Raw genomic sequence first — 24,374 nt, 5'->3', positions numbered from 1 at the left:
GTGCAAAGTTACTTAGTGTGTGGACACCCTGGCACTAGCCAAGGTGCTCCCACATCGTTCAGGGCAAATTCCCCAAACTTTGTGAGTGCGGGGACACCATTACACGCTTGCACTATACATAGGTCAATAGCTATGTATAGCGTCACATTGGTAACTCCGAACATGGCCATGTAACATGTCTAAGATCATGGAATTGTCACCACAATACCATTCTGGTATTGGGGGGACAATTCCATGATCCCCCGGGTCTCAAGCACAGTACCCGGGTACTGCCAAACTGCCTTACCGGGGTCTCCACTGCAGCTGCTGCTGCTGCCAACCCCTCAGACAGGTTTCTGCCCTCCTGGGGTCCAGACAGCCCTGGCCCAGGAAGGCATAACAAAGGACTTCCTCTGAGAGAGGGTGTAACACTCTCTCCCTTTGGAAATAGGTGTGAGGGCTGGGGAGGAGTAGCCTCCCCCAGCCTCTGGAAATGCTTTGATGGGCACAGATGGTGCCCATCTCTGCATAAGCCAGTCAACACCGGTTCAGGGATCCCCCAGCCCTGCTCTGGTGCAAAACTGGACAAAGGAAAGGGAAGTGACCACTCCCCTGACCTGCACCTCCCAGTGGAGGTGCCCAGAGCTCCACCAGTGTGTCTCAGAGCTCTGCCATCTTGGAAACAGAGGTGTCGGGGGCACACTGGACTGCTCTGAGTGGCCAGTGCCAGCAGGTGACGTCAGAGGCTCCTTCTGATAGGCTCTTACCTCTCTTGGTAGCCAATCCTCCTTCCTTGGTAGCCAAACCTACTTTTCTGGCTATTTAGGGTCTCTGCTTTGGTGAATTTTTTAGATAATGAATGCAAGAGCTCATCAGAGTTCCTCTGCATCTCCCTCTTCACCTTCTACCAAAGGATCGACCGCTGACTGCTCAGGACGCCTGCAAAACCGCAACAAAGTAGCAAGACGACTACAAGCAACATTGTACTTTTGCGGGTGCTGCCTGCTTCTGTGAGGGCTGCCTGAGTTGCTGGGCGCCCCCTCTGTTTCCTCCTCCAAGTGGCGACATCCTGGTCCCTCCTGAGATACAGCAGCATCCAAAAACCTCTACCGTGCCCCATGCAGCTAGTAAGGCTTGTTTGCGGGCTTTCTGTGTGGGAACACCTCTGCAAGCTTCAGCGCGACGTGGGACATCCGTCCTAGTCCTCTTCTTTCTTGCAGAACTCCAAGCTTCTTCCACCCAGTGGCAGCTTCCTTGCACACTCAGCTGGCATTTCCTGGGCTCCTGTCCACTCTCGACACTGTCGCGACTATTGGACTTGGTCCCCTTGTCTTACAGGTACTCAGGTCCGGAAATCCACTGTTGTTGCATTGCTGGTGTTTGTTCTTCCTGCAGAATCCCCCAATGACGACTTCTGTGCTCTCTGGGGGTTATAGGTGCACTTTACACCTACTTTTCAGGGTCTTGGGGTGGGCTATTGTTCTAACCCTCACTGTTTTCTTACAGTCCCAGCGACCCTCTACAAGCTCACATAGGTCTAGGGTCCATTTGTGGTTCGCATTCCACTTTTGGAGTATATGATTTGTGTTGCCCCTATACCTATGTGCTCCAATTGCAATCTATGGTAATTCTACACTGTTTGCATTACTTTTCTTGCTATTACTTACCTAATTTTGGTTTGTGTACATATATCTTGTGTATATAACTTATCCTCATACTGAGGGTACTCACTGAGATACTTTTGGCATATTGTGATAAAAATAAAGTACCTTTATTTTTAGTAACTCTGTGGATTTGTGCGTATGACACCAGTGGTATAGTAGGAGCTTTACATGTCTCCTAGTTCAGCCTAAGCTGCTTGGCCATAGCTACCTTCTATCAGTCTAAGCTGTTAGAAACACCTCTTCTACACTAATAAGGGATAACTGGACTTGGCACAAGGTGTAAGTACCTCTGGTACCCACTACAAGCCAGACCAGCCTTCTACAATGCAATAAGGCCCGTATTTATACTCCGTTTGCGCCGAATTAGCGTCGTTTTTTTCGACGCAAATTCGGCGCAAAACTAACGCCATATTTATACTTTGGCGTTAGACGCGTCTAGCGCCAAAGTATGGCCAAATAGCGTCATTTTTTTGCGTGAACGCCTTCCTTGCGTTAATGAGATGCAAGGAAGGCGTTCCCGTCTAAAAAAATGACGGCGACGCAAATGCGTCGTATTTATACTCCCGGGCAAAAATCACGCCGGGAGGTGGCGGGTCAAAAAAACCAGCATTTGCGCCACTATTTAACGCCTGGGTCAGGGTAGGCGTTAAGGGGCCTGTGGGCTCAAAATGAGCCCACAGGTGCCCTCCCCTGCCCCCAGGGACCCCCCCTGCCACCCCTGCCCACCCCAGGAGGACACCCAAGGATGGAGGGACCCACCCCAGGGACATTCAGGTAAGTTCAGGTAAGTATAATTTTTTATATTTTTTAATTTTTTTTGGGTGGCATAGGGGGGCCTTATTTGTGCCCCCCTACATGCCACTATGCCCAATGACCATGCCCAGGGGACACAAGTCCCCTGGGCATGGCCATTGGGCAAGGGGGCATGACTCCTGTCTTTACTAAGACAGGAGTCATGAAATGGCGTCTGGGCGTCGGAAAAAAATGGCTCAAATCGGGTTGAGGCGATTCTTTTGCCTCAACCTGACTTGCCCCATTTTAAGACGCCCTAACGTCATTTTTTCCCAACGCCGGCGCTGCCTGGTCTACGTGGTTTTTTTCCACGCACACCAGGCAGCGCCGGTCTGCTTGCGCCGGCTAACGCCATTCCATAAATACGGCGCCCGCATGGCGCTTCAGAATGGCGTTAGACGGCGCTAAATTTTTTGACGCTAAACTGCGTTAGCGCAGTTTAGCGTCAAAAAGTATAAATATGGGCCTAAGTATATTTTGAAATATCACTGTAAAAATTTTATATAGTTTCTTTAGTCTCTTAAAAGCAACAAATGTCTCTTGCAAGCACAAAGTACCTGTTTTTTGTGCAAAATCTCCATAAGGAACTGCAGAGGAGGAGAGGCGTGCAAAACAGAGATGTGTGCGTCGATTTATCAGGCTACACATGGCGATGCGTTGTTTGTTTTTCATGCAGGGAAGGCTTTGCGTCGATTTCTGGTGCTCAGACATGGATCCTCTGCAGGTTGGGGGGTTTTCGGACACCCCGGGGATGATGCGTTGAAATCCAGCGCTGGCAGGATTAAGTCACAGGGGCTGCGTCTATCCGGTGGGCATTGTGTGGAAAATTCTACAGCACAGCAGGCGCTACCCTTGATTCCTCTTAGGAAGTCTGTCTGCGTCATTCCGGCTCGGCTTTGCATCGATCCTGTGGGCCACGTGTCGAATTTCGGTCACTATGCTGATGCTGCGTCGATCTTCTCCTTGCGAAGTCGGGCTGCGTCGTTCCGGTTCGGCGTTCAGTGATTTTCCCACCACGATGCAGGCTGTGCATCATTTCTGGCAGGCGGTGCATCAATTTTTGCTGCACCGGGATTTCTTCTTGCAGGAATGAAGTCTTTTTGGTCTTGAGGCTCCAGGGAACAGGAGGCAAGCTCTATCCAAGCCCTTGGAGATCACTTCTCAGCACAACCATAGAGCAGCAAGACAGCTGCGCCTTTAAAGTGGGAGAGACTTCAAAGAGTGGCTTAGAAGTGCACAAGGTCCCCTTTCAGACCCAGCCTGTCTGCCAGGGCCCCAGTAGGGGGTGTGGCAGTCCTTTGTGTGAGGGTAGGCTACTGTCTGTTGACATGTAAGTGTCAGGCCCTCCACCCTCCCAGCCCAGGAAGGCCCATTTAATATGCAGATGTATGCAAGTGTGACTGAGCATCCTGTGTTTGGGGTTGTCTGAGTGAATGCACAAGCCAGACGTGGAATGGAAGGCACAAAAGGATTTAAGGGCCAGATGTTCAAAACTTTTTGCACGTCGCAAACAGCGAATTTTGCTGTTTGCGACGTGCAAAAAGCACATTGCGATGCTCAATCCCCGTTTTGCGAGTCGGTAACCTAGTTCGAGCAGGCAGTGGTCCTATGGAGGTGGGCCTTTGCGACCTCCTTGTGAGTCGCAGATGGTGTCAGGGACACCATCCTACATTCTGGATTGCGACTCGCAAATTGCGAGTCGGTCTGACTCGCAATTTGCGACTCGCAATTCAGAATTTTACTACATCTGGCCCTAAGTGTAGAGAAATGCTGACTTTCTAAAAGTAGCATTTCTAAAAAAGTAATATAAAATCCAACTTCACCATTAAGCAGGATTTTGTATCACCATTCTGGCCATACTAAATATGGCCACTCCTTTCAGATCAGGATCTACCACTCAAACAGTATATGAGGGTAGCCCTAATGGTCTAAAAGGAGCTGGCCTCACAGCTGTGTGAAATGAATTTAGGAGTTTTACACTACCAGGACATATAGAACACACATGTTCATTTCCTGCCTTTTACCTTACATAGCACCCTGCCCAATGGGCTACCTAGGGCCTACCTCAGGGGTGACATATATGTTGAAAAAGGGGAGTTTAAGGCTTGGCAAATACTTTTAAATGCCAAGTCGAAGTGGCAGTGAAACTGCACACACAGGCACAGCAGAGGCAGGCCAGAGACATGGTTAGGGGGCTACTTATATGGGTGGCACAACCAGTGATGAAGCTACTAGTAGCATTTATTTTATAGGCCCTGGGCACATGTTGTGCACTTGACTAGGGACTTATAAGTAAATTAAATAAGCCAATTGGGTCTGAGCCAATGTCACCATGTTTTAAGAAGAGAGCATATGCACTTTAGCACTGATTAGCAGTGGTAAAGTGCGCAGAGTCCTAAAGCCAGAAAAAATGAGGTCCGAAAAATAGGAGGAGGAAGGCAAAAAGTTTGGGGGTGACCTTGCGGAAAGGCCATTTCCAACAAGTCCCACGCCAGATGGAAGAGTAGAGTCTGGTTTGCATCGCTGGAGTCCGCCAACAAGCCTTGGCATACGCAAAGCTTGCAGTTAGCTGAAAATGCCTGGGACGAGGAGGGACCATGTGGACTCTACCCAGGAGGGGGAGTCAGAAATTCAGAGAGCCCACAGAAGACCAGGCAGCACGCACAGGAGTCCCACAGCACGGGGACAAGTAAGGTACATAAGGAGGCCCATGCAGCACCACGACAAAGGCTCCCACGCCACCAGGGAACCACTCAGGAAGGTGTGCATCGCAGGATAGAGTGCCATGGGCTGGAGCTGCACGGTTCACTCAGGACTATGTGTAAGGATGCCAACAAGCCTTGGCAACTGCAAAACACATGGTGCATGGGGGTACTGTCTTGCTTTGGGAGGCAAGCTCTTACCACCACCAAAGTTAGGCAGTGGGACGCTAGTGCCAGGGTGCCCTCACACAGGTACTCTGTAGCATAATTTTTTTTGGACGCAAATTCGGTACAAACATAACTCCATATTTATACTTTGGCGCTAGACCTGTCCAGCGCCAAAGTTATGGAGTTTGAGTCATTTTTTGGACGTGAAAACTGACCTTGTGCCAATGACATGCAAGGTAGGCGTTCCTGTGCAGAAAATGACTAAGGCATGTGTGCCTTATTTATCCTCTGGCGTCAAAATGACGCACAGGAGGAGGCGGGCCTTAAAACATGGCGCCCAGCCAGATTTGCACCACTTTTTAATGCCTGGGTCAGGGCAGGCGTTCAGGGACCTGTGGGTTCATTTCCATGGTGAGAGACCATGGAAGCAGTCCACAGGTGCCCTTCCCTGCACCCAGGGACACCCCCTGGCACCCTAGCCCACCCCTGGAGAACACCCATCGAAGGGGGGATCCATCAATGGTAAGTGAAAGTAAGTGCAGGTAAGTATAATTTTTTTTTTTTTTTTTAAAGTGTCATGGGGGGCCTAACTTGGGCCCCCCTACATTCCACTGTGCCCAGTGGCCATGCTGAGTGGACATAAGTCTCCTGGGCATGGCCTTGGACATGGGAACATAACTCCTGTCTTTGCAAAGACAGAAGTCATTTCCATGGTGGTTGTGCATCAAAAAATGGCACAAGTCAGGTTAGAGACAATATTTTTTACTCTAACCTTACTTGCACCATTCTTTGATGCACAACACCCAAATTTCCCTTCACCTCCGCTGCCCGGTTAGAGTAATTTATTTTGACGCTAACCAGGCCGCAGCACCAGCTAACGTCATTCAAACTTTTTGACGCAAATCTGCCCTGGCACTGATTAGCGTCAAAAAGTATAAATATGGGCCATAGAGTCTGTGTCCGAAAAGACGTGCAGAAGGAGAGACGTATGTACTGCCATGACTGTCGGTCTAATCCTGGGTAATGTGTGCCTACATTTATTGAAATATACTACCCATAACAGAATTATGTGAGCGTAAATGTGAACTGACAGGCTGTATTGATTTATATTTATTGTTCAGTAGTTTGATGTATTTAGTTACACCTATTGTGTTTGTAGTCATAGTTATTTTTTTGTCTGCTTCAAATTGATGTTTTCTTTTGTTCAAAAAATGTTCCGTTGGTGTGTGTGGACTGGTGCCTGTCTGGTGGCACATGTGGACTGGTGCCAGGCTGGTGTTGTGTGTAGACAGGCACTTGGCTGGCGGTGTGCGTGGACTGGAAACCTAGCTGGCGGAATGGGAGACTGGAGCTTGGCAGGCAGTGTGCATGCCAGTGTGCATGGACTGGCGCTTGGCTGTAGGTGCATGTGGATGGCGCTTGGCTGGCAGTATGCTTGTATTGTCAAGCAGTGTGCGTGAGCTGGGATTTGGTTGGTGGTGTGTGTAGTGTCTTGCTGCTAGTCCCTATACATACATTGTCAACCAAATGCAAGTCCACACACTCTGTCAGCCATCAGCCTGTGTGATTGCTGTGTCAGTCATGTGGGGTTACGAAAGCGATGGGCTTTTGAATGGCGCTCTCTGTTAATGTGAGTGTTGTAGTATGCTGGGCTGGCAGTGTGAATGGTTTTGTGTGTGTCACACATGAAACGTGTAAATGGACTATAAAGTGGTTGGTACCTTATGGCTGTTTTGTAGCTCACAAGCTGTGAGCCACTGGTTCAGTTTTTTTAACTTTAAATTTTTAAGAGTGGATTTCATTTTTGTGAAATTTCTTGTTTATAAAATTTACATTTTGAACCCTTCGCTCACCCACGTGCCAAATCCAACCAATAGATGTGTGTACTTGAGGAATAAATGGATCTGCAGTAATCATTGTCCTTTCTGTCTTTCTCTGCCAGGGTGTATATTGACTCTATTGAAAATGTAACAGCTCTATGTATTTTGGTAAACTAGAACCCATGGGGGTATAAGGTGGTGTTCCTCTTGTGGATCCCATCAAGGTTACACACCCACAATATACTGCAAATCTCAGAATTTGAGTAAAATCACACATTTTCTTTGCATTTCTGTGCCATATTCTTTCAAAATCCGATGGAAACCACAAAATACCCAGCAGCCAGCATTTCCTCACTTGTCTCAATAAAAATGCTGCCCCACTTGTGAGGCTGGGCTTAGTGCCTGCAACGGGAATGGATCAAACTAATATCAATGGGAGTCCTCACAAAGAGACCTTCATTTACCTTGGTTTGGTTTGTTCTGTTGTAGGCACCACGTCCACTCAGACAATTGAGGTACCATTTTTATCAGAAAGCTTGGAGGAATGCTGTATGGAAGGAAGATTATGACTCCCCTCAGATTCCAGAACTTTCCTTCCAGAAATGTGAGGAAAATGTGTTTGTCTAGTCAAAGTTTGAGGATTGAAAGGGATTCTGGATAGCACATCCTGGTGAGAGCCACACAAGTCACCCCATCCTGGATTCCGCTGGTGATCTAGTTTTTGAAGATGTACAGGTTTGCTACGTTTTCCTAGGTAACTGCTGAGCTATAACCCAAAATCCACAGCTAAGCACATTGCAAAAAAATTGGAAGTTTTCAGTGGAAAGGTATAATGTATCCACATTGCGTTTTCGGCTGTTTCTATTCAGAGGCACTAGGCGTACCCACACAAGTGAGGTACCATTATTATCAGAAGACTTTGGGGAATGCTGGTGGAAGGAAGTTTGTGGCTCCCCTCAGGTTCAGGAACTTTTCATTATAGACATGAGAGCAAAATGTGTTTTATGGTCAAATCTTGAGGTTTGCAAGGGATTCTGAGTAACATAAACTGTTGAGAGGCATGAAAGTCACCCAATCCTGGATTTCCCCAGATGTCTAGTATTTAAAAATATACACGTTTGCTATGTATTTAGGAACCAATATCCACAGCTAGGCACATTGCAAAAAAGTGGTCAGTTTTCAGTGGAAAAATGTGATGTATCCATGTTGGGTCTTTGACTGTTTCCTGTTGCAAACACTAGGCCTAGCCTCACAAGTGAGGAACCATTCTTATAAGGAGACTTAGGGAAATACAGAATAGTAGAACAAGTGTTATTATCAATAGTATTGTTCTCCATTTGCACCTTCCACATGTAAAACAGTGTATAAGAAAGATGACATTTTGAGAAATGCCATCTTATTCACATTAGTATGGGTACCCAAATATTCAGAGATGTGCAAATAATCACAAGTTCTAAAATCCATATTTTGTGTCCATTTCAGAAATACATAGGTTTCCTTGATACCTATTTTTTACTATTTATGCTTTACCATATGAATTGTTGTATACTGTTACATAATGAAAAACCATTGCAAGGTGCAGCTCTGTTATTGGCTCTGGGTACCTTGAGTTCTTGGAAAACCCACATACCTTATATATCCCCGAAGGCATAAAGGTGTAGCAGATGGGACAGTAGGTTGCTTTTTTAAATCGCTCATTGTTATGAGAAGTTACAAATGAAAACATTGTCACATTCCCTGTTTTTTCCTACTAATTAGCATTTTTTATTTTCAACACCGTTTCTTTGAGAAAACCTTTAATGATCTACACTAATGACCCCTTTCTGAATCCAATTTGTTTGTCTAATTTTTAGAAATGTCTAGCTGTTTTGGGATCCACTATGGGCTTTACACCCGTTTCCTCCACAAACTCAAATCACAAACAATAGGAGAAATTGACTATCTCGCAGTGAATGTCAAAACAGTGGTAAAAAATTGTTTTTCTGAATCAAGTCTGCATGTTCCTAATAGCTGGAAATATGGTGATTTTAATTCCACAAATCTTTCGTTGATGTCATTTGCAAAGAAAAAAAACATTAACTATTCTGCAGCACTTTTTCCCATTTTTTCAAACAAACACAAATGTAAGCTATATTTTGTCTAATCTCTTGGTCCCCTCCAAGGGACTCCACAAACACTGGATACCTTTAGAATCCCCAGGATTTTGCAAACAAAGGACACACATTTGGCATGGATAGCTCATACGGATGGAAAGGTATGAAGGCCTAAGTGTAAACTACCCCAAATAGCCATAAAATAATTAGTACTGAGGGAAAAGGCCTCGCAGCTAAGGGGGTTAACCAGATCTTGAAGAAAATTGTTGAGTGTTTAGAGATGCCTTGTAAATTCAGTTCTGTGCAGTATATTACTGATCTACTTGTGGCACTGAATACTAAAGAAGCTTGCAAACAGGATACCATTGCTTTGTTAAATCACATAGCTGACAATGAACATAAAGTGAGCCCAAGCAAACTGCAACATTGTCAAAAAGAAGTTCAGTACTTGGGACATATAATTGAAAAAGGAATGACAGCAGTGTCACAAGAGAAAATTGAAAATTTTTGTGAATGAATCCACCCAGGACACAGACAGAAGTCAGAATGTTCCTGGGAAAGATTGGCTACTGTAGACAGTGGACACCAAGGGGGTCATTCTTACTTTGGCGGGCGGCGGAGGCCGCCCGCCAAAGTAACCCCGTCAGAACACCGCACCGCGGTCGAAAGACCGCTGCGGTGATTCTGAGATTTGCCCTGGGCTGGCGGGCGGCCGTCAAAAGGCCGCCCGCCAGCCCAGGGCAAATCAACCTTCCCACGAGGACGCCGGCTCAGAATTGAGCCGGCGTAGTGGGAAGGTGCGACGGGTGCAGTGGCACCCGTCGTGTATTTCAGTGTCTGCATAGCAGACACTGAAATACTTTGCGGGGGCCTCTTACGGGGGCCCCTGCAGTGCCCATGCCATTGGCATGGGCACTGCAGGGGCCCCCAGGGGCCCCGCGCCACCCCCTACCGCCATCCTGTTCATGGCGGGTTTCCCGCCATGAACAGGATGGCGGTAGGGTGTGTCTGAATCCCCATGGCGGCGGAGCGCGCTCCGCCGCCATGGAGGATTCAGAAGGGCAGCGGTAAACCAGCGGGTGACCGCCGGTTTACCCTTTCTGACCGCGGCTGAACCGCCGCGGTCAGAATGCCCTTCGGAGCACCGCCAGCCTGTCGGCGGTGCTCCAGTGGCCGGTGACCCTGGCGGTCACCGGCCGCCAGGGTCAGAATCAGGCCCCAAATGTTTCCCTTGCGGCTAAACCTTTACTGAAACGGACACATGAAAGATGTACTTGATCTGCTTCCATGGGACTTTGGATGATTGAAAGCTTTGCTAGAGCTGAGAGAAAGTCTCTGTCATGCACCGGCATAGATAACAGTAAAATGTTTCCATTGTTCTGCAGGGAGAGGGCGGGGAGCTGCACTCTCTTAATGCTTACTCAGATTCACGAAAATTCTTGAGGACTGTGGCTTATTTTTCTATCACCCTTGACCTTGTAGCTACATTACTGCACAGCTGCTTTAACTCAGTAGCTGTGGTTGGTGTCAGCATGGAGAGATGTGAAAACATAGTGATGGGATATCCTTTAACTGTTATGGTCCCACACTTTGTTATAATACTGCTTACCAGAACATAAACGCAGTACATGACCAACACCAGACTTACAAAATGAAGATATTCTAAGAGCAGCTTACACTGTTGGTACAGTTCAAGAAGATGTGGAAGTTTCATTGCTTTGAGGTGTTACCTCAGCACAAGTTGTGGAACTGATGACCCCTACCAGAGCTTTCAGTTCAACAGCCCAGTTGACAGTGACTATATTCACAGATACTCAGTATGGCATTGATGTGTCCATGACTTCCGACATTTATGGTCACTGATGGGATTCATGACTTTATCTAGCTCACAAATAAGAAATGGCGAACATCTAAAAAGTTTACTGTTAACACTGCAGTTGCCAATTCAAGGTGCAGTTGTTAAATGTGCAGCTCACAATATTGGCAATTGATATGTCACAAATGGAAACAGATTTCCTGATGAAGTTGCACGCTATTGTGCCCTTGTGGCCTTTACATTTAACTGGGCTTAAACAAATGAATGTGAAGAGGATACTGCTTTTTACATGTTGTTGTCTATATCTGCCACATGGGAAGAGCTCAGGAGATTACAGGAGGGTGCTTGGGTGTGAATCAAAAAACCTGCCCATCCTTTTGTGTATGAAGGAAGAAAGGATTATTGCTGCATGCAATCCTTATGAGGCATGCAATGAGATTGCCTGTTGTACCTGTAAATTCCCTTGTGAATATCACAGGTGACCTGCTACTCAATTACTGCAAAGGACTGGATGAAATGGCTCATTCTCTTTCTCAACAGGTTGAAGCTGTCACTTAAAATCTGAATCAAGAGCAGTGTCATGACCATGCCCCTGGCGACTAGTTGTTGATAAAAAAGAATGTAAGAAAGTCCTGTCTGAAGCCGATTTGGAAAGGCCCCTACCAGGTGATCTTAATAACAAATACTGCTGTTAATTGTGTAAGAGTACCAAACTGGGTGCATTTGTCCCATACCCAGAAAACTAGAAATAGTGTTCTTTCAGCCAGAATGAAGAGCACTGGTGAATGTACCACTGCAAGTTGCACAACAACAAGGAGAGGTACAGCAAGAGGATCAACAGCATGAAGGAGTAGGGCATGAAGAACCACAGACAGTCTCACCCATCCAAATTACTGCTACTTAGCAAAGTGGCATTGACATTATTGGTGAAGAAGAGGAAGAGACAAGCTGAATTGACAATTGAGACACCACCAGAACTATCAGAACAAGCAGAAGATCCAGGTGAAATGCCACACTGGATCAAGAAGTGTTCTTTACAATGCTGAATGGCCAAGAAGATATGGTCGAAAGAAATTGACACCAAGTGTGTCAGTTGAAAGCATACCACCAACAATTGCTAAGGAGGAAGAGTCAAGTGGTATATATGACACAAAGGAAGGAGGTCAACAGGCACCAAAGAAATTAAAAAGAGAGAGTACCTTGTCTGAGGTATTCTGCACCTAAATGAACTTACTACATGAACCAAGTCCTAAAATGTCCTACTATAAGATTTGCTTAATTTGAGTACAGGACTGTTTGAGCCTCCATGACGTCACATTGAAATAGAATTGGGGAACAGCTGCTGAAAAGGATTTTCTGAAAGAATAAAAAATTGTCCCAAAAAGTTTATGGAAGAAAAACGCAGAAATAGACTGATAATAAAGACCGCTAAGATGTTAAATAAAAATAATTAAGATTTCCCTAGGCCCACGGTTGCAGCAGAGGAGGAGGGATAAGATTTTAAAAAACTGAATAGGGATAGTGATGACTATAAGATGATTCCTGAGGGATATTGCGCCAGTGGGGGGGGGGGGCAACCCTCTCTGGCGAGCACGCCAAAAGACCTAGAGGAACCAAATGCCCCCTTATGAAGACCAGACAGGGCCCTGCCATTTTTTTAGGTACTGCTGACACTCCACAGACTGCCTGGAGGGGGTACTGAGTGGACTGGTTTATTCATTATGAAAGGGATCAACCAGAAGTTAAATTAAGATTGATCCAATTTCAACGGTAGGGGAACTTTCCCCTCTCGGTAGCTGATGACCCCCTTCCCCCATCTCTCATGCAGCCGGATGTCATTAATGTGCTTTTTTGGAACAAAGGCTGTTACAACAATGGAACAAGAAGAATAATTACCATTACCAATTACCAACTGCAAGATACATAAAGATGCATAAAGACTTATAAATGGACTTCGAAAGGCGCACCCCCCCCCCAAAAGGAGTGGTGCTAGGTCTTCCTGTTAGGCTCACAGATGCTCATGATGGTCACGAAAGTGACTTGTGTAGACACAGGGGCAGATTGTGGCCCTCGTGTGACTTGACTTTATGGAAGGGGTGTACGGTGCAGGGTGCAGCACTCACTGGACAATGCAAAGATCCCTTCCGGGATTTGCAGAGCAAGGGCTGCTTTATGGTGAAAATTGCTAAAACAGCATGTAACGTTAGGGGTAGGTGCCCAACACCCTCTAATTGAATGGCAAAAGTCGAGCTAGGTGCAAGAGTGCCCCACAATGGTCAACAGCCCGCTTCAGGTTCCTCCACGGTTTTTAGCCTGACTCCTCGGATATGGACATTGCAAAATCTCTGCCACAGTACTACATGAGAAGTGAAATCCACTAGGTCAGCAATGGGGAAGCAAGGAAAAAGTGACTTCTGGTGCTTGGATAGTGCTGACAACTCTAGACAAGAACTCACTCAATTAGAGCAAAGAACCAGCCTAGTACCTGATGGCAGTGATATCCAGGAGGCTGGCATGGGCCGTAGGCAGTTATATCCATTATTTAGTGGGAGGGCAAGGAGCCTAAGGAAACTAAGCTCCAGCAGGGTCCCAGATAAACAGCCGCAATTCAATATCCTATTTTTCAATACTGCTCAGGTTCCTGAATTCTCGGGGGCAGCGACCATCTACCCTACCAGCCGTTCCGAGAATGGGGCTTCACAGCATGAGCAGGGGAGACCTCAGGCAGATCCTCAATTCCCAGAATTAAAGAGTAAAAGGAGGGATTGGCACCCACAAAGAAAGACTGAGGCAAATCAGAGGACTGTTACATTTGCTAAGTGTTAGCATGCAGCAACTTAACACCCGTGTCAAGGAGGTGGAGCAACGAGTTTCAGATTTGGAAGCCAGACGGATCCACTTGGAGCCATCAATCTCCTAATGCCAAGCAGATCTGTTGGACCTGCAGATCAGGATGGACGATGCGGAAAACCACTCACGTAGATCCAATCAAAGGTTCCTGGGGATTCCAGAAGGATGTGAAAATGGGCAAACTGTCATGAACCTAATTACAGACCTCATCACGCAATACGTTCTCTCCAAGTCGGTTGACAGAAGCCAAGACCTCTCTATTATGCGTGCTCATCGAATGCCTGCAGTGCAACTTTCTAATGCAAAATATCCTCAAACAATATTGGCGATTTTTGTATTAAAGAATACATTCTTTCTCATGCGATTAAAAACAAATCATATCAGATCCCAGGCGACTTCACTTATAAAATTTTCTCAGATATGTCTGCTGTAGCCACACAGAGGAGGGAGCTAAAGGAAATGATACCTGAATTTCAAAAAGCAGGAGCCCTGGCAGGGCTTGCACAGCAATCAAAACTCAAAGTGTTTTAAGGCCCAATTAAATATATTACAAACAGTTGACGCAGCCAAGACTCATTTGCATTCAATATGAAATGTAGAGGGGATGGGCTGAAAGGGGAAATAAGCAATAAGGGTGATGAATCTCACAGTGATGATTAACATACTTCTCGCACAGCGCAAAGCTCATTATAATGTAAACCACTATCAACTTCACTCCGCAGGTCCTGGCAAATAGAGTGCCATGTTAGGGCTCCATATTGGAGGTAGGGAGGTTTTGGGGGATGGAGGGCTCAAGCAGGGTCACAACAGGTACTTAGGGTGGGGGTGGAAGGTGGTCCTGATTTTCCCAGACCGGAGGGCACCAGTGTGGGCCACTAAGGGAGAGGGAGGGTTCTCTAGTGACACGGTGTGGGAAGGTGGTAGAGGGGCTGGTAGGATGCTAGGGAAAGGAGGAAAATGAGATTTGGAGAAATAGGCGAATTGAGAAAGTCAGCTGGTGTAAAAGAACTGGGCGCGGGGTAATGCTGAACTATTGGCATGGAACTAAGGTGATTATAAGAACCGCAAAACAGGGTGGCTTCAGGAGGAGAGTTATTTGGCTCGCAACTTTTCAGTATCCCAAAATGACCAAATGGCGGGGCTAAAATCTATGCTAAGAGTTGTCTCTTGGAATGTTAATGAGCTAAGTAGTAGGAGGAAGAAGGGTACAATTGAAGAGTGGGTTAAAATAGCAAATCCCTCTGTAATCTTCTTAAAAGAAACTCATATTACGGCCAAAAAACTGGGGGAATTTGTCATGTTCAAAAATTGGGTAGATTACAAGGGGGTCGCTGCAGCACAATCAGCCCATAGGGGTACTGCAGTCTTCTTAGCCAAAAAACTGGGGGCCGGAATGCTCAACTTTGTCAGTGATCAAAACGGACAGTGGTGTTGGGTGAGCTGTAAAGTGATGATGAAGAGATTTACGTTTGTGAACTTCTACGCTCTGCTGGAAGATGATCCAGGACCGTATGAGGAGCTCTTTCAATCTCTCTTACAAATCCCAAACAAAGGGGGTTATTCTAACTCTGGAGGAGGTGTTAATCCGTCCCAAAAGTGACGGAAAAGTGACGGATTTACCACCAGCCGTATTACGAGTCCATTATATCCTATGGAGCTCGTAATACGGCTGGTGGTATATCCGTCACTTTCCCGTCACTTTTGGGACGGATTAACACTCCTCCAAAGTTAGAATAACCCCCAAAGTTTTTATATGTGGGGATTTCAATTTTCTTTAAGATCCATACATTGACTCCTCAGTGAAAGGGAAAAGGAACCCAAACCTAAGGTGACAAAGATCTTTAGAGACTATTTAAGATTATTGACGCTATGACATCCCTGGAGGTTCAATACACCAAATAAAAGAGACTACACATGTCTCTCCAACCGATATAAAAGTGAGTCCAGTATTGATTTTTTTCCTGATAACTAAAACATTGTACTTTAAGGGCCAGCACACACTGCACTCAGGCCTCTGGTATCATGGTATTCTTATTCTGGATGTACTGTTAGAGTCAGAGCGAGCTACGCTGCAGCCCAGGAGGTGGATATTTAACAAGCAGCACCTGCAAGAGTAGGGATGGGTTCAGGTCTGTAAAGAGTAAGTTAGGGATTTGTTTTAATAGGAATCGGGATTGTGCCACTCTGAGTATGGTCTGGGACACATTAAAACTTCTATAAGAGGCATTGTGATTGCAAAGAAGGTGGCAAATAGGAGCCGTGATAAACAACAGAGTCGGGTATTGGAAGAAGAAATGCAGAGGAAGTTAGATAAATAATGTAGGTCTCCCACGGAAAGCAATAGAAAATGACTTGATCAGGCCAAGCAGGCACTCTCTGACCGGTATCTCGGCAGGGCTGAAAGAGTATACCAGGCCCAGAGGCAGAAAGTGTACGAGGAGAATAATTTTCATGGGTAGATTCCTAGCCTGGCAAGCATGAGACCAAGTGGCTCATAATACGATTCACGCATTAAGATGCCACACTACAGGGAAAGGATATAGGCCCTCATTATGACCCTGGTGGTTGGTGTTAAAGTGGCGGTAATACCGCCAACAGGCTGGCGGTAACTACTGCCAACTATGACCATAGCGGAAAGATCTCCGAAAGACAGCCAATGTACCACACCGACCGCCTGGGCGGAAACAACAGCCATCAAGGCGGGAGCCGCCTACAGCCAGGTGGAAGTCAATGTTGCGCCCATCATATTACGACCCAGGAAACCGCCACCTTTTCTGGGGCGGTACCAACGACATCAAAAGCCTGGCAGAAACAGAGCTCAGAAGGGAAAGGACTCACCATTGGAGACACAGGGAACAACCACACCGCCATGGAACCTAACCTGCATGTCTTCCCCATGATCTTCTACATTCTGCTCCACCACGAACACCAACGCCAGCGAAGACGACGACAGTGAGTACAGCCGCCTAGCACACACAGGAGGGGGGAGGAAAAAGAGAGTGACACACACACACCCAACACCGTACACACAACCAGCTGCATCACAAAAAAAAAATTCCCAGTATCCTGTATGAATAATGCAAGGACAAAATGATTTTGCAAAAGTGAATGTAATGAGATCAACACAGCAAGAAAAATAAGTTAGGCAAGATAATAGATCTATACATATGTGCAGAAAAAGGACACCACTCTGAGTAATCCACATGACCACAGGTCAAAGTCCAAGGCCACACATGTCATCTGCTTCAATGTGGAGAGAACACTGCAGTGGCATCAGTTGGTAAATAGGCAGGCAGCTCAGGGGGATGGGGGGGCACCTCAACCGGGAGATATAACAAGACCACTGGTTTTTGAGGCGGAAACATGTCTTGTGCTTGGACTTGTGGAGTGCAAGGTCACAGTCTCTCGAATGAGTGTCTTGCCCACTGGTTCTGGAGGGGGCATTGTGCCCTGTGCTTGATCCTGGGGAGCTTTGAGCATGTGTGTGTCTTACCCGCTGGTTCTGGAGGGGGCAACATGCCCTGTGCTTGGTCCTGACGAGTACAAGGTCACAGTCTCTCGAGTGAGTGTCTTCCCTACTGGTTCTGGAGGGGGCATCGTGCCCCGTGCATGATGCTGGGGAGTGTTGGGCATGCTGGTGTCTTACCCACTGCTTCTGGAGGGGGAAACATGCCCCGGGCTTGGTCCTGTCGAGTGCAAGGTCACAGTCTCTTGAGTGGGTGTCTTGCCCACTGTTCCTGGAGGGGGCAGCCTGCCCTGTGCTCATGGTCCTGGGGACTGATGGGCCACAGTCTCTCGAATGGGTGTCTTGCCCACTGGTTCTTGTGCTTGATCCTGGGGAGTGCTGGGCATGTGGGTGTCTTTCCCACTGGTTCTGGAGGGGGCAACATGCTCTGTGCTTGGTCCTGTGGAGTGCAAGGTCACAGTCTCTTGAGTGGGTGTCTTGCTTGCCCATTGGTTCTGGGGGGCAACCTGCCTTGTGCTCATGGCCCTGGGGAGTGATGGGCTACAGTGTCTCGAGTGTGTGTCTTTCCCACTGATTCTGGATGCGGCATTGTGCCGTTTGCTTGATACTGAGGAGTGTTGGGCATGTGGGTGTCTTGGCCACTGGTTCTGGAGGGAGCAACCTGCCCTGTGCTCTTGGTCCTGGGGAGTGATGGGCCACAATCTCTCGAGTGGGTGTCTTGCTGACCGGTTCTGGAGGAGGCATCATGCCCTGTGCTTGATCCTGGGGAGTGCAAGGTCACAGTCTCTCAGGTAGTGTCATACCCACTGGCTTTGCAGGGGGCAGGCCACTCAGAAGCCCATGGAGGCAGGATTACATATCGTCCGACGCCGGTGATGGCTGTACAGTGGCAGTGGTGCTGCTGGTGAGAGGAGGCTCCTGCACATCCCCTGAAACCTCGGACGCCTGCATGCTGGTGGCGGTGCTGCTGGTGGGGGGAGGCTCCTGCCCATCCCCTGCAGCCTCGGACGGCTGCAAAGTGGTGGTGGTGCTGCTGGTGGGGGAGGCTCCTGCCCATCCCCTGCAACCTCGGATGGCTGCACAGTGATGGTGGAGCTGCTGGAAGGGGAGGCTCCTGGCAATCCCCTGCAACCTTGTACGGCTGCACAACCATGGTTGGTGGTGGGGGCTCCGTCACAGTTTCTGACCCAGGCCCCTTAGTCTTCCTGCCTGCTGTTGCAGGCTCCTTGGTCTTCCTGGTAGCTGGGGCAGGCTCCTTCCCCTTCTTGCCTGCTGGGGCAGGTTCCTTGGTCTTTCTGCCAGCTTGGGCAGGCTCCTTTCACTTGAGGCTGCCTGGTGCAGGCTCCTTCACCTTCAGGACATGTGGCCTGGATCCTTTTCCACCACGAGTGGGTGTGGTGACAACTGGGCCCGTGGACTGTGTGGCTGAGGTATCTGTGTCAGAACTGTCCCCTCCAGTGTCCACCGTGATGCTCCCCTAGCCCTCCGTCCATTGGTGCCTCAGTGCTGGTGGACTCTGCCTACTGGATCCTGTGGGCTGCAGCTCCCTCTGTCGCCGATGCCTTTGCTCCTCCGCCAGATGATGCTAATGCACATAAGGACAGGATGACAAAAAAAAGGGTGGGAAAGAGACAAAGGATACACTTGGTCAATGCCTGCACGAACACCACCGCTGGCGTACACAGCACACTCACACACAGGGAACAGGCCTACGCAATATGCCAAATATGCCATGGCACTACCAGAGAAATAGTTAGCAGCCAAGGCATGGGGAGGGGCACACACCACCAAATGCAGCACACCTGGGACCCATGCAGCCCTGACCAGTTATGGATGCCTACGAGCTAGGTAGCCAGGATTATCCCTTCAGAACCCTAGCCACCAGGGAACCTACGCTGCAATGTCAGGCCTGGCCTAGGGGCACCCACTGACACACATCCCCCACCCGGATACCACCCTACCATGAGTAAGTTGTAATGATGGGTACTGTACTCACCCCCTTGTGGCTGCTGTGATACCCCCAAGCGCCCATCCAGCCCAGGATAGGCCACCGCCAGTATGCAGGCCATCAGGGGGGTCAGGGTTTGACGGGAGCCCCTTCCTCGGTGGGAGGCCATCCCCAGCCGCCCAGAGGACATCCACTCACCCCCCCTTGCACAAGGCCTTCACTCACACCACTGCATGCATTCATGCCACATGCATCGTGCTCACAGTGTACTCACATGTTGGTCTGGAGGCCCATACAGCAGTCTGTACTTGGGTAGGGCCCCATCCACCAGTCTTATCAACTCCTCCAAAGTGAAAGTTGGGGCCCTTTCCCCGGTCACAAAGGCCATGGTAGGTTCCAGACACAGGTCACAGCAGCACATGCAGTGTAGGTCCTCTCCTGTTGAAGATCGGGTAGCAAGTGAGGAATCAGATAGAAAATGGCGGTCAAGTCTGCAGCGGTGCATACCGTCACCGCCAGCCTAGATCACCATTGGCCACTGTAACACATAGGGCCCAATTATAACCAATGAAGAGTTGCACGGTGGTTCCCGACCGCCTCCTGCAACGGTGCACAACGTCAGTGGAATTACCTCAAATCCTCCTGTCCCTCCACACAGGACGGGCGGATGCCATTTCGGGGGGGTCAGGCCCTGGAAAATTGCTGCGTCATTCGTGAAATTAGGACATACTGGACAAATCACACTGACTCATTACAAGTTAACAGCATGCAAAGTTCTGTTGTAGCTCCATTGTTCAGTTTGAATCTGGCTCCTCACTCTTTTACCCTATCGATTCCTACCACCGCGGATGAATAGGAGATGGAGACATACCCCCATGTACAGACCCCTGGTGGACTTGGCAACAATGGAGGACAGGCACATTATCCTCACCTATAGACTTGACAGGGCCACAATCACTGAGATGTGTGCCCAATTGGAGCCTGACCTGATATCTGCTGTCCATCACCCCACTGGGATCCTTCATCTTGTGTAAGTTCTATGGTGCTCCATTTCCTGGCAACTGGTTCTTTCCAAGTGACAGTGGGCTTGGCAGCAGGAATGTCACAGCCAATGTTCTCAATAGTGCTGACAAGAGTGTTGTCTGCCTTGATTAAACATATGTGCAGCTACATTGTTTTCTCCCAGGTTGAAGATCTGGCCACAGCGAAAGCCGAGTTCTATGCAATGGACATATCCCCAACATAATTGGGGCGATTGATGGAAACATATTGCATTTGTCCCCCCCGCCAGAATGAACAGGTGTTCAGAAATCGGAAGAGTTTCCACTCTATGAATGTACAGATGGTGTGCTTGACAGACCAGTACATCTCCCATGTCAATGCTAAGTATACTGGGTCAGTGCATGATGCCTTTGTCCTGAGCAATAGCAGCATCCCAAATGTGATGGGCCAACTACAGAGGCACAGAGTGTGGCTGATAAGTGAGCCCTGGTTCCCACCCAGTAGATGTTGGTGTATGGGTATGGTGTTGGCCATTTGGGATAGTGTGTGGTTAAATGTTGTCCCTCGCTATTTCAGGTGACTCTGGTTACCCCAACCTCTCATGGCTGCTGACCCCTGTGAGGAATGCCAGGACAAGGGCGGAAGAACGTGATAATGAGGCACATGGGCAAACCAGAGTGATAATTAAAAGGACATTTTGCCTCCTGAAGGCCAGGATCCTGTGCCTCCATCTGGCAGGTGGATCTCTGTGCTACTCACCCATGAAGGTCTGCCAGATAGCAGTGTCATGCTGCATGTTGCATAACCTGGCCTTCAGATGCCATGTCCCATTCCTGCAGGAGGAGGAGGCTGGAGATGCCCATGTGCCAGCAGTGGACCCTGTGGACAGTGAGGATGAGGAGGCAGAGGATGAGGACAACAGAACATCAGTGATCAGACAGTACTTCCAATGACACACAGGTAGGTAAGTGTTACTTCACATTTCAATGACATTTGTTTGAATTTCTGTGGCACTGGCATGCTATTTCACACTTCTATGCCCACTTACTGTTCCCTCTGGCAATTAATTTTGCAGATGTTGGTGACCTCACATATACTCCTGGTGTGATCACTGCAGCCAGCTGCAAGTCATTAATCTCTGCTCATTTTTTGTACAGCTGAATTGCAATGTTTGTACTTGTTTCAATGAAAACATAATTGATATAGATGACATACTTCAACCTTCTTTTTTTCCAAGGGTGTTTATTGAAGTGTTAAAATATAGAGGGGCAAGTGCAATGGGATGGGGTGATGATGGAGGAAAGTACAGGGTACTGTTCCAGTCTGTTTGTAGCACAGGTACATTGTCCAAGGGGACATGGGAAGGGGAGCAATGTCAGTCAAGGTGGAGAGGGTGACAGAGTGGGACACAAGGGTGACAATCAGGAGAGTCTCATTTCTTGTCAGGGGTCTTGGCAAGTGTACCTGGCATCTGTCTGGATTGCAGGGAACTTTTGCAGGGTGGTTCTCCTTCTGCAGGGGAGGGGTGCTGGTGGCCTGTGAGTCCTGTGGCGGAGTCTCCTGTCCACTAGCAGTAGCGGAGGTGGAAGGCTGTTCAGATGCCTGGCTAGTGGCAGGGGCCCTCTGTTGTGTGATTGCCTCCCTTATAATATTGGCCATGTCTGCCAGCACCTCTGCTATGGAGATCAGGGTGTTGTTGATGGCCTGCAAGTCCTCCCTGATCCCCTGGTACTGTCCCTCCTTCAGCTGCTTGTTCTCCTGCACATTGTCCAGGATCTGGCCCAACGTGTCCTTTGAATGTTGATAATTTCACATGATCTCTGCAAGTGCCTCCTGGAGAGTCGGTTCCCTGGGTGTGTCCTCCCCCTGGCGCACAGCACTCCTCCCAGTTTCCCTGTTGGCCTGTGCCTCTGTCCCCTGAACTGTGTGCCCACTGCCACTGACCCCAGGTCCATAATTGTCTTGGGTATGAGTTGTGGCCTGGGGTCCCTGTAGCGGTGGACACACTGCTGATTGATGTGTCCTTGGGACAGAGGCATGGGTACGCTGGGTGGGTGCTGTGGTGGTGTTTCCTGATGGGGGAGACTCTGCAGTGGTGTGTGACTGGGCCTGGGTAACCGGCTGCCCAGAGGTCCCTGATGGGCCAAGTAGGTCATCCAGAACCTGAAGACCAGAGTTCCTGTCATTACTGTGAGCCTCTTCTGTTGGGGGGCTGGATATTGCTCGCACCTCCTCTCCGCTGACATTGGCTAGGGTACCTGTGGGGATGGAAATGATGTGTTATGGTTTCTGTGTCTGACATATTGTGCATCCGTAGCTTACCCTCATTGGTTGTATTTGCCCTGGCAACTTTCACTTGTGTACGTTGGTATATGGTGGGATGATTAGTTCTCTATGGTGTGCATGCTTTAGTGATGAGTGTCCATGCAGGGCTGTGAGTGGTATCCATGCATTGGTAGAGTATGCAGGCCTTGGCATTGGGATGAGTGAGATGTGCTGGTGGGGTGTGTGGGAAGTGGTGGAGTGATGGAAATGAGGGTGAGGATAGGGGTATGTGATGACATGCAGGTAGGGGGGTGATAGTAGTAGAGAGTTGACTTACCAGAGTCCAGTACTAATCCTACTCCGGCCAGGCCCTCGGGTTGCAGGATTGCCAAGACTTGCTCCTCCCATTTTGATAGTTGTGGGATAGGATGTGGGTGCCACCGCCAGTCCTCTGTACAGCGAGCTGCTGTCTTGATGCAATGGAATGTACCTTCCCCCGTAGGTCATTCCACCTCTTCCTGATGTCATCCCTAGTTCTTGGGTGCTGTCCCACGACATTGACCCTGTCCACAATTCTCCACATAGCTCCATCTTCCTAGCTATCGATATCTGCTGCACCTGTGCTCCGAATAGCTGTGGCTCTACCCTGATGATTTTCTCCACCATGACCTTTAGCTCCTCCTCTGTGAAACGGGGGTGTCTTTGTGGTACCATGGGTGTTGTGTGAGATGTGTAGGTGAGGTTGTGTTGGGTAATGTATCAGGGTGTGTGATGTGGGGTGCATGAGTGGTGTATAGGTGTGTATAGTGTGTGGCTCTGGTTCTGTCTGTGGTCTTGATGTCTCTCTGCTGGCAATGGTTTGGAATGGTAAAGGGTTGTGGGTAATGTGGGTGTGAGTTTAATAGTGGTGTGGGTGTGGTGTCTGTATGGGCATCAGGTGTGTGGTGTTTGAATTGTCCAATGTGGTGTTGTTTTGTCTGTGGGTGTCCATTTTGAGCACGCAGTACGTACCGCCAATGGTTTACCGCCGCTGAATGTCCACCGTGTTGATTCATGGGTCATAATGTGGTGATCGTTGTTCTTTTGGGGTGACGGTGTGGGTTTTGATACTGCCAGTTTATCACTGACCTTTGGGCTGGCAGATTTGTGTCTGTGGCTGAATCCTGACAGATTGGTGTGTGTGTGTCATAATATGGTGAACGGATATCCGCGGTGGTGGTGGTAAGTTGGGGGCAGTCAGCGTGGCGATAAGTGGGATTTACTGCCAATGTCATAATGAGGGCCATAATGATTTTAGGGCAGTGGGAGAGGTGATGCTAGAACACTATAGACAAATATATAGCCAAAACCAATGTATTAAGGCCATTAGGGACTTTCTAGGGAAATTGGACATGCCCACCTTGTCAAGGGAAGATGGGGAGGCCCTTTACCGGACATTTACCAAGCCCGAACTTCTGGAGGTGGTCAAAAACCTCTTGAATGGGACAGCCTGTGGCACGATGGCCTCCCAGCAGAATTTTTTAAAACCTTCATTGATGTGTTGGCAGACGACTTTTTACTATTAATCAATAATATGTTAAAGGGCTGACTGATTGCAAATTCTTTCCGTGTAGGGAATGTAGTTAGTTTTCCAAAAAAAGACAAATATAAGGAAGATCGAAACTCATATTGCCCCATCACACTATTAAGTACCAATTATAAAACTATTATGAAGCTTCTAGCTAATGGTCTTAACGCGGTTGTCACCACTTTGGTTCATCAAGACCAAAATGGGTTTATTGCCGGTACGCAACTTGCAAGCAACACACA

This window comes from Pleurodeles waltl, chromosome 1_1, assembly GCF_031143425.1.
Source record: "Pleurodeles waltl isolate 20211129_DDA chromosome 1_1, aPleWal1.hap1.20221129, whole genome shotgun sequence".
Taxonomy (NCBI): Eukaryota; Metazoa; Chordata; class Amphibia; order Caudata; family Salamandridae; genus Pleurodeles; species Pleurodeles waltl.
Note: the sequence above shows the minus strand (reverse complement) of the source record.